Below are 9,981 nucleotides of genomic sequence, written 5' to 3'. Positions count from 1 at the left end.
CAATTACCCTGGGACGCAGAACAAGCCCCGGGCCTGGTCTCAGCTTCTGAACCCTAGCCAGGCCAGGGAGATCCTCCTGGGCCCCAGCGGAACCCCATCACCAGTGCCTGGACCCTCGGCTGGCTTGCTGGACAGGGGGCTACCACAGCCTGGGAAACTGGGATGCAGCACGAGCCCCAGGCCTGGTCACAGCTTCCGAACCCTATCCAGGCCAGGGAGAGCCTCCCCCGGCGGACCCCCCTCACCAGCGCCCAGCCCCTCAGCTGGCTTCCAGGATGGGTGGCTCCCACAGCCTGGGACCCTGGGATGCAGCATGAGCCCCTGGTCCCAGCTTATGAACCCTAGCCAGGCTAGGGAGATCCTTCCTGGTCCCCGGTGGACCCCCGTCACCGGCACCCTCACCCTCAACTGGCTTCCAGGATGGGGGGCTCCCGCAGCCTGGGACCCTGGTACGCAGCACAAGCCCCAGGCCCAGTTCCAGCTTCCGAACCATAGCCAGGTTTGGGGAGAGCCTACCTGGGCCCCGGCAGACCCCCCCAGTCCCCATAACCAGACCTTCAGCTGGAACCAAGGTGGGTAAAGCCCAGGCCACATCCTCACCCCAACGACCTGCAATCTGCGGTTCCTCTAGTACTGAGCAGGATTACTATTGCAGCAACACATCATCAGTAGGGTAAAACTAACCTTCCTCATGACGGTCTAAACCCAGCTCACGTTCCCTATTAGTGGGTGAACAATCCAATGCTTGATGAATTCTGCTTCACAATGATAGGAAGAGCCGACATTGAAGGATCAAAAAGCGACGTGGCTATGAACACTTGGCCTCCACAAGCCAGTTATCCCTGTGGAGGTAACTTTTCTGACACCTCCTGCTTGAAATCCAAAAAGTCAGAGGGATCGTGAGGTGCCACTTTCATGGTCTGTATTCATACTAAAAATTGAGATCAAGCGAGCTTTTGCCCTTCTGCTCAGCGGGAGGTTTTTGTCCTCCCTGAGCTCGCCTTAGGACACCTGCATTATCGTTGGACAGGTGTACCGCCCCAGTCAAACTCCCCACCTGTCACTGTCCCAGAGGGGGTCATGCGCGGCAGGCACCAGTCGCTTGGAGCCAGATGCGAAATCCCCATGGGGTTCGTCCCCCACCTTACCGGGTAAGTGAAAAAACAATAAGAGTAGTGGTATTTCACTGGTGGCGCGAGGGCCTCCCACTTATCCTACACCTCTCATGTCTCTTCACAGTGCCAGAGACTAGCTCAAAGGGGTTCGCTTTTTGCGCTGATTCTTCCAAGCCCGTTTCCTTGGCTGTGGTTTTGCTAGATAGTAGGTAGGGACAGTGGGAATCTCGTTCATTTATTCATGTGCATCACTAATTAGATGACGAGGCATTTGGCTATCTGTATCACCTCGCGGTGGCTCATTCTGGGTTATCGTGCCTTCTAGGTTCCATGGATGCTGGGTCCCCAACCCCTCTGAAACCCCAAGTGACGAAATGAGCCATCTTTTACATAGGGTCACTACCACATCTGCCCTACTCCTTGTTTCAAGCTGGATACATTAGCAGGTTGTTCAACATAACCAAATATAAAAGCCCCCTGACCTTAGTTCAAAGTGTAGACAATAGGAACATTCACCCAAGTTATACTGTTACTAGGAGGGATGTGGGAAGTTTATGTAATTCCCTGCAGACTATTGCAAAAAACTCCCACGTTACTCCCAGAATCACTCTCCATTTATACGTCATTATAAAAGAGACTAGTATTTAATATATGCCCATTTTTGTTTGCACTAGGCACAAAACCGACATTCCGCCAATTGTGTCCGAAGTAGTCACGTTAAATAAAGTTTTCTCTTATTTGGAGTATGCCCCTTTAAACAAATACAGCTAACGTCAATGGCCAGCCCACCAAATGACGTCACGAGCACGTGCCTGCAAGGGAGCACTTCAGCTTCTGCGTTTTGTCTTTCCGGCAACATTCGTGCCACGGACGCGCGACATATAGGTCAGCAGGAGGGCTGTCGCCAGATATGAAGTAGGTAGGGATGTAATTCTAACCGGTGGGTTGTTGCCACATGTTTAGTCTTGCCGCCGTGCACCGCCCGCAATTCTGAGAACAGCACGGTTCTCATTTGCCATGCTACTCCTCAATCAACCTTCATAGTTTTTAACAGGGTGATACGGCCACTGTACTCTTTTAGGTTGATACACCAGAAGGATGGTGCCACTGGTTCAGACTAGCAGCCGTGCACCGCCCGCAATTTTGAGGAAGGGTACGTTTTCACTAATACCATGCCACTCCTCAATCTACCTCCCACTGTTTTAGACGGGGCGGTACGGGCATCTCTCAGACACGTATTATTCTTGTAAGTTGAAACATCAAGTAGAATAACCCCAGAGAGGTCTTGCTTTCAGTGGACGTTTTCTACCAGGTTGCTGGATCCAACGCCTGATAATAAGTGTAGATTTCACGATGCCACTCTTTTTTTGAGTGACTATCTGATACATTCTCTTCACTATTCCTGAAACTAAGCATTTTGAATACCAGAGAGCCTAATTAAGATGATAGTATAGATATGTTCCAAGATGAAGGACGCTTTAAGGAGAGGCATCGAGTGGTCACACCTCTCTCAACATTCGTCTTACATTAAGCACATCTGGCGACTAAACTAACCACACCTCAACCTCCTTTCTCTTTGGCAAGATTATAATTAAGAAAACACCATTCTAGATATGAGGTGCCATTAAGTGATAACTGTCTTTAAAATAACCATTTACAGTCCTGTACATTCTGTTTCATGCTACTATAGGATATATCTGGAGTGAAGATTACCCCCGCCGTGAGCCCACAGAAGCAGGACATAACGTGTCTATAAAAATATTTGCTCTTAACATCAGCACAGCTATGTACTGGTTTTCTTTCATTTTCTTATGCTTGCTGATCCAGAAGTTTGAGGTTGCATTACTTGCTAAGTATTTTATATGATCACCTTTGACAGGGAGATTTGCCATTTCTCAAACTCTTCTCCGATCATATGTTGCTAACAAATTCAAAACATAGCTCAGAAACCTACTGTCTAAAATGTTGAGTTTGTGTGTTTTGATGATGTTAGAAATGTTTTCATTCATATCTTCTCCTGCATACATGAATGAATAAGCTATGTACAGGTCTGGAGCTGCCCTGAGATACAATAAACTATTGACTTTATTGAGACCAACTTGTGTACATAGTTTTGGTATACTGAGGCCCCCAAATGACCTTTTCGAATATAGGAGACCATCACATGTGTATGCAGGACGGTGTAGAAAGTGTTTGACATACTTTTTTTATTGTTTGATCCAGAACATTTAAAGTTTTTGCTTCTGTTACTGTCATTTCCAATTTAAATTATAATTTAGGTACCAAGTACTGACACAAAATTTCTATTTTCTTCGTGCGCTTAAGTGGTAGATTTTCACGTTTTTGAGCACAATTGACAAGAAACTCATTAATTTTGTTGTTGCTTGTATGACCAGTGTGTGGATCAAAGTTCCATGTGTCTTTTTCACATTAAGTTTTAATCCTGTAATTTTAATGAACTTTTCAATGATTTTCAGATTTATACTCATTCCTTCCCAGGTACTGCTGAGTACTGCGATGTCATCGGCACAGGCGAGAGCGGTAATTTGCTCAATAAGACCATCTGATCCAAATGTGAAGCCCTTGCCGTTTTTCTGAAGATCACAGATCAGAGGATCCATGGCAATGTTAAATAGTAGTGTGGATAAAGAGTCACCTTGTTTGACCCCAGATTTCATTGTTATTTCAGGAGTTGCTTCTATTGTTCTTTCCCTTGAAAGATGTCGTTGAGTCAGTGTACAAGTCTTTTATTATGTCTCTGATGTATGATGGAACTCTTTGCCTTGTGAGACTCTGTATGATGTAACCATGGCTGACAGAGTCGAAAGCTTTCGATATATCTATGAACACTACTGCTAATGAGTGACTGTTTTTTCATGCCCCTTTTATGATATTTTGCGGGAGAGTCAGATTCTCGAGACAACCTCTCACCTTCATGAAGCCTTTTTGTCTTGTATTAAATTTAACAAAAAATGAGAGTCTTTTAGTTAGTATTTTTGAGAATAACTTCATGAATGCAATACCGATGGTAATTGGACGCCAGTTACAGATTTTTTAAAGTTCACTAACAGGTACATTCTTGGGTATCAAAATTGATCGGTTCTTTTTAATAATTTCTGGTACTCTTCTCATCAACAACCAAGACAATAGCATTCTGGGCAGCAGTCTTGGTTGCCTGCTGTACACTTTATACAAGTTATTCAGACCAATCCTATCCGGCCTCACTGCTTTCATTAAATTGGAGTTCTCGAAGGCATAAGTTATTTCGAGCAGTGTTATTTCTTTACATAGATTTCTAATTTTGTAATCCTCTGGTATCCGATCAATCTGCATGAAATTAGGATTTTTCTTGTTTTCTTTCTCAATTATGTTTTTGTAGTATTGAAAGATTTCATCAGCACTGATTTGGCAAGTGGCATCTTCTGCCCCATCAGTGAAAATCCTGGCAATTTTCTTTTTGTCTTTTTTAAACATTGGCTGCTATTCTTTATAGCTGCCCTTTGCTTTGGCATAATTTTTCTTGTGCATCCGATTAATCCTTCCGTTTTTCTTGTCTTTTTTTGTTATCTTGTTCCCTACTGAGGCATTCTGGTGCTCATCTTGAGCAGAGTTCATAGGCTCATTATTGAGTTCACTTGCTGGTTCATTTGTTGGTACACTTGCTGGTGTATGACTTATATCAGTGGTGTTTTCTGCGATATAAGTCACTACCTCATCCATCAGATACATAGCAGCATCGTGTTGCTCTACATTTTGGGTGTACTTCTCAATTTCTGTGATTCTGTCTTCCAGCTCATCAAAGTTCTTGATTTTTTTGCGCACGTTTGCGATTAATAAAGTCTCTGCGCTTTTCTGTTGTTACTTCCATTGTAACCTCTAGTTCATCGCAAGAGTCATCTTCAGAAACATTGGATGCTTGCAGTACATCGTTTGCGGATTTTTTGCTTTTATCTCTTCTATCTCTTCTTTTTCCTGCAATTTGTTTTCTGTTTTTATTGTCAAAATGTGGAACCATCAGCACATTAATATTCCTCTTATTTTCATATACATTTTACAATTCTGCTAGTAGCAGTATTTCTTCCTGTGACCATAATTTTGACGGTTTGCTGCTTGCTAGAGCTGCTAGTCTAGCCTCATTGTGCGCTCTTGGATGCGCATGCCGAGCATGTTGAGAAACACCGATTTCTGTTCCAAATATGAGGTCACAGAAACTGCACAGGAATGGCAGCTCTCCTTTATGAGGTCTTCCTTTACATTGGCATAGTGGCTTGCAATATTGTGGTGTTCGGGTTCTTTGTCACATTTTTAGCAGTACGTTTTAAGATAGAAGCCTTTGTGCTTGTTGGAGACATGTTTTCTCAGTTCTTTAAAAGTTCCCAATATGTCTCCACGCAAGTCACATTTATATTTTTCGTTTGGGTACTTCCAATAGGTGACTTTTTTTGTGTAGTCACTTTTCTGTATTATTACATCTTTGCTGACCTCGTACACATCGGGACAATTTTCAAAGTTTGCTGTACCAATGTCATTCTTGGCTGAGGAGGCCACAAACTCGATGGATTTGCTGAGGTCTACTGTTGTGTCTTCTTCTGCTATGGAGGATGAACTAAGGCCTATATAGTGATCTGAATCGTTGTTGCTTTTTGCATTGTTTGAAGCAGGTGCTGGTTTGTCAAATTCGGTCAGGAGGTTAATGATTTCTGGGAAAGACAGCACCTCCTTATGCCATCTTAACGTGGTTTTTATTCTCCAGGAAACACCCCATCTGGAATTGAGTTTGTTTGCTTCGCTATTTCTCACTATCACGCTCGCTGCAATGAATGAACCTAGTTTGGCCTGTCTCTATATGCTTTTCTTCGCAGAGTCTAGCACTACAGAGGCAGTTACTGGCGGAACCACAGGGAGGTAAAGGCCGCTACAACCGAGAATAGGTTAAGAGAGTCATAGTTACTCCCGCCGTTTACCCGCTTTTCATTGAATTGCTTCACTTTGACATTCATAGCACTGGGCAGAAATCACATCACATCAAAACCCACCACGGGCCTTCACGATACACAGTTTTAATTAAACAGTCAGATTCCCCTTGTCCGCACCAGTTCTAATTTAGCTGCTAGGTGGCGGCCAAGGCAGAATGCTGGCCCCGTGCCACGGGGAGAGGCGACCACCGCATCTGGCGCGATCCACAGGAAGGGCCCGAATCACGTCCAGAGTCGCCGTTGCCCCAGAGGGAGGTGCCTTGTCAAACCGTGGTATGCGCCCAGCCCCGTTTCACGCCCCAGCCCGACCGACCCAGCCCTTAGAGACATGGGTATGGCTCAGCACAAGATTTGCACCATCTCCCCTGGATTTTCAAGAACCAGCGATAGCTCACCAGATGCCATTTCAGGGCTCGGGCCCCTCTCTTGGAGTGAACCCATTCCAGGGCACTTTGCCCTTCACAAAGAAAGAGAACTCTGCCCGGGGCTCCCGCTGGCTCCTCCGGGATCGTTTGAGTTACCGCACTGGACGCTGTGAGGGCGCCTGTCTCCACCACTCTGGGTTCGGGGATCTCAACCGACTCCCTTTTGATCGGCCGAGGGAAAAGGAGGCCATCGCTCATCCCTTCCGAGCAGCTTAAACCCATCTCTCAGGACCGACTGAACCATGTTCAACTGCTGTTCACACGAAACCCTTCTACACTTCGGCCTTCAAAGTTCTTATTTGAATATTTGCTACTACCACCAAGATTTGCACCTGTGGCCCTCACCCGGGCTTCCGTACCCACCGCAGCAGCCCCCCTACTCGTCGCTGCCTAGCCCCCGTTGCTCTCAGCAGCGGCGATGGCCGGGTATGGGCCCGACGCTCCAGCACCACCCATTTTTAGGGCTAGTTGATTCGGCAGGTGAGTTGTTACACACTCCTTAGCGGATTCTGACTTCCATGGCCACCGTCCTGCTCTTACCTTTTCTGGGGTCTGATGAGCATCAGCATCGGGGGCATTCACCCGGCGTTCGGTTTATCCCGGAGTGCCAGTTCTGCTTACCAAAAGTAGCCCACTAGGTACTCGCATTCCATGCCCGGCTCCACGCCAACAAGCCGGACTTCTTACCCATTTAAAGTTTGAGAATAGTTTGAGAACATTTCGCACCCAAGACCGCTAATCATTCGCTTTACCAGATAAAACTGGGGGCTCCGAGCGCCAGTTATGCTGAGGGAAACTTCAGAGGGAACCAGCTACTAGATGGTTCGATTAGGCTTTTGCCCCTATACCCAGGTCAGACAACCGTTTTGCACATCAGGAGCGCTACGGACCTCACCAGAGTTTCCTCTGGCTTCGCCCTGCCCAGGCATAGTTTACCATCTTTTGGGTCCTGTCATGCAGGGCGAGATGGGCTGGTGGTGCGCCCGCTACTGGAAGCGCGGTGCTATCCCACCTCAGCCGGCGCGTGCCGGCCCTCACCTCCATTGTGCCACAGGGTTTCCCTCGGCTATCTGACTCACGCACTTGTTAGACTCCTTGGTCCGTGTTTCAAGACGGGTTGGGTGAGTAACCGACATCACTGCAGACCCCTGGCGTGGAGCAGGGGGCCCATCCCCCCTTCAAACTCCCCGGCGCGCCCCAAGGGGCATCCGGGAACAGGTGCCTGGGGGAGGGCACGGAGGCAGTCGAATCTCCCTCGGCCCAATGGACACGGCAAAGCTGCTGCCAGGGGGGCTGTAATTCCCTCCGCCGGAGCGGTGGGCTACCTGCCACCCCGAAGCCTTCCCAGCCAACCCAGACCCGGTTGCGGCGCACCACCATGGAGAAAATGTACGCTGCAGGGGCAGGGTAGGGCCAAGCACCGGTCCCATGGAGGGGATCTGGAACTCCCAGGCCACCAACCTTCCTGCCATGTTGTATCCTCAAGGCAGACTGCACAGACCCCACCCACATATCAGTCTTGTGCCCGTATTTAGCCTTAGATGGAGTTTACCACCCACTTTGGGCTGCATTCCCAAGCAACCCAACTCCGAGTAGACCCGATCCTGGCACGCCTGGGGCTGCTACCGGCCTAACACCGTCCGTGGGTTGAGGTTTGATCAGAAGGACTTGGGCCCCCTGAGCAACGCCGGGGAGTCAGTCTTCTGTACGTGTGGATTTGGCACTGGGCTCTTCCCTCATCACTTGCCGTTACTGGGGGGATTCTGGTTAGCTTATTTTCCTCCGCTTAGTAATATGCTTAAATTCAGCGGGTCGCCACGTCTGATCTGAGGTCGTAGTTGAAAGAATAATGCTGGAGCATCAAGAGGGTTGCCGAGGGAGGTCAGGAATCTTCTGGAGCAGGGGCCTTGCGTCCCAGCAGCTCACGCCCTCTTTACCTGGATCGCATCTGGAGGGGTTTCGCCCTAGCCGGGAAACTGGCCTCGGAGGTGGGCGCCCAAGGCAAGTGTGCGTGGGCAGCCGGTGGGATACCAGAAACAGCCATGCATGGCATGCAGCCAGCTACCCCGTGATGGTCCCGGGGCAGACCGGTCACCAGACCCCTTCACGAGGCCAGCCGTGGCATACCTCCATGGCAGGACCCAGCGAGGGACCCTGCCACGGGCGATCGGGGGTCTGAACTTGTGGGTGGATGAAAGGGAAGCAGAGCTAAACCTGCGACTGCCCCAGGCACGTCCCAGGGAAGCCCCGGAGTGATTGACGATCCAGCGAGGAACACGGGCCACAAGGTGCGTTTGAAGTGTCGATAATGTGTCCTTCAATTCACAATAATTCTCGCAGCTAGCTGTGTTCTTCATCAACGCGTGGGCCGAGTGATCCACCGCCAAGAGACACAGGCAACTTTTCAAAAATATTCACCCACCTGCGGGTGCAGGAGAGGCGGGAGGAAGCGACGCCGTTCATCCGCCACACGCATGGCGAGACGGCCCAGGCGCCACGTTCAAGGCTTCCCCTCTGGGAGTCAGACTGCACTGTTGGGAGAAAAACAACATTGCCTGGCACTCGGCCTGGGAGGCCACATCCCCCAACCCACCCACCACACCCACCCAATGGTGTCGAGGCCTGCTGAGTAAAAAAACTGAGAGAAAAAGGACCATCGGTAAGGGGCTGAGAGGCATGTCCGTACCAGGGCCCCTGGGGGCCCTGGCCGGCGGGGCCAGGTGCTGCCTTCCCCCTTCTCAGCATCGCTGGACCTCACGGAAGTCTGACTGAGTATAAAAACTCAGAGAAAAAAGACCATCGGGAAGGGGCTGAGAATTATGTGTGTACCCGGGCCCCTGGGGGCCCCGGGTGCTGCCTTCCCCGTATCAGCATCTCCGGACCTCACAGAGGTCTGCCTGAGCAAATCCAAAGAAAAAGGACCATAGCAAGGGGCTGAGAGGCAGGTGCGTACCCGGGCCCCTGGTGGCCCCGCCGGGTGGGCCCGGGTTCTGCCTTCCCCTTCAGAATCACCAGACCTCACGGAGGTCTGACTGCCCCTCACCCTAGTAATCGGGAGGAAAATTACCCCCCTTTCTTGTAATCCGTGCACACAAGGTGACAGAGGGGACCAAAGGCGCGAAAGTACCCAACCTCCTGGAGCTCTCACTGGGATGGGAAGACAAATGGACCCTCATCGGGACTTCCAGGGAAGCACGGCCATCTGGTCACCCCATAGGAAAGCATTGGGTGTGACCAGATGGCTGAGGGGATCGGTGCGACCAGATGGCCGATGGGAAAGGTGTGACCATATGGATGGGCACGAAAGGGAAGCCATCTGGTCACTCTGTGCCCCAACGAAAGAGTGAACAGGTGCCAGGGCATGGGGTACCAGAGGACCAGGGCCCCAGCTGGGCCCAATCATGGAGGCTGTGAGGGGGGACACCTTGACAAGCAGGGAAGGCCTGCATGGGACCGACGGACCTC

At 49.7% G+C, this 9,981-nt stretch overlaps 2 pseudogenes; both read right to left on the bottom strand.

Annotated features, from left to right (window-relative positions):
• Window positions 1-443: 443 nt before the first annotated feature.
• LOC147730634 (28S ribosomal RNA) lies at window positions 444-8,351 on the bottom strand (annotated as a pseudogene).
• Window positions 8,352-8,759: 408 nt separating this feature from the next.
• LOC147730633 (5.8S ribosomal RNA) lies at window positions 8,760-8,908 on the bottom strand (annotated as a pseudogene).
• Between the last annotated feature and the right edge of the window lie 1,073 nt (window positions 8,909-9,981).

The sequence above is a fragment of the Lissotriton vulgaris genome, chromosome 2_1 (assembly GCF_964263255.1).
Source record: "Lissotriton vulgaris chromosome 2_1, aLisVul1.2, whole genome shotgun sequence".
NCBI classification, from domain to species: Eukaryota; Metazoa; Chordata; class Amphibia; order Caudata; family Salamandridae; genus Lissotriton; species Lissotriton vulgaris.
The sequence above is the reverse complement of the archived record's forward strand: the minus strand, read 5'-3'. Positions and strand labels throughout refer to the sequence as shown.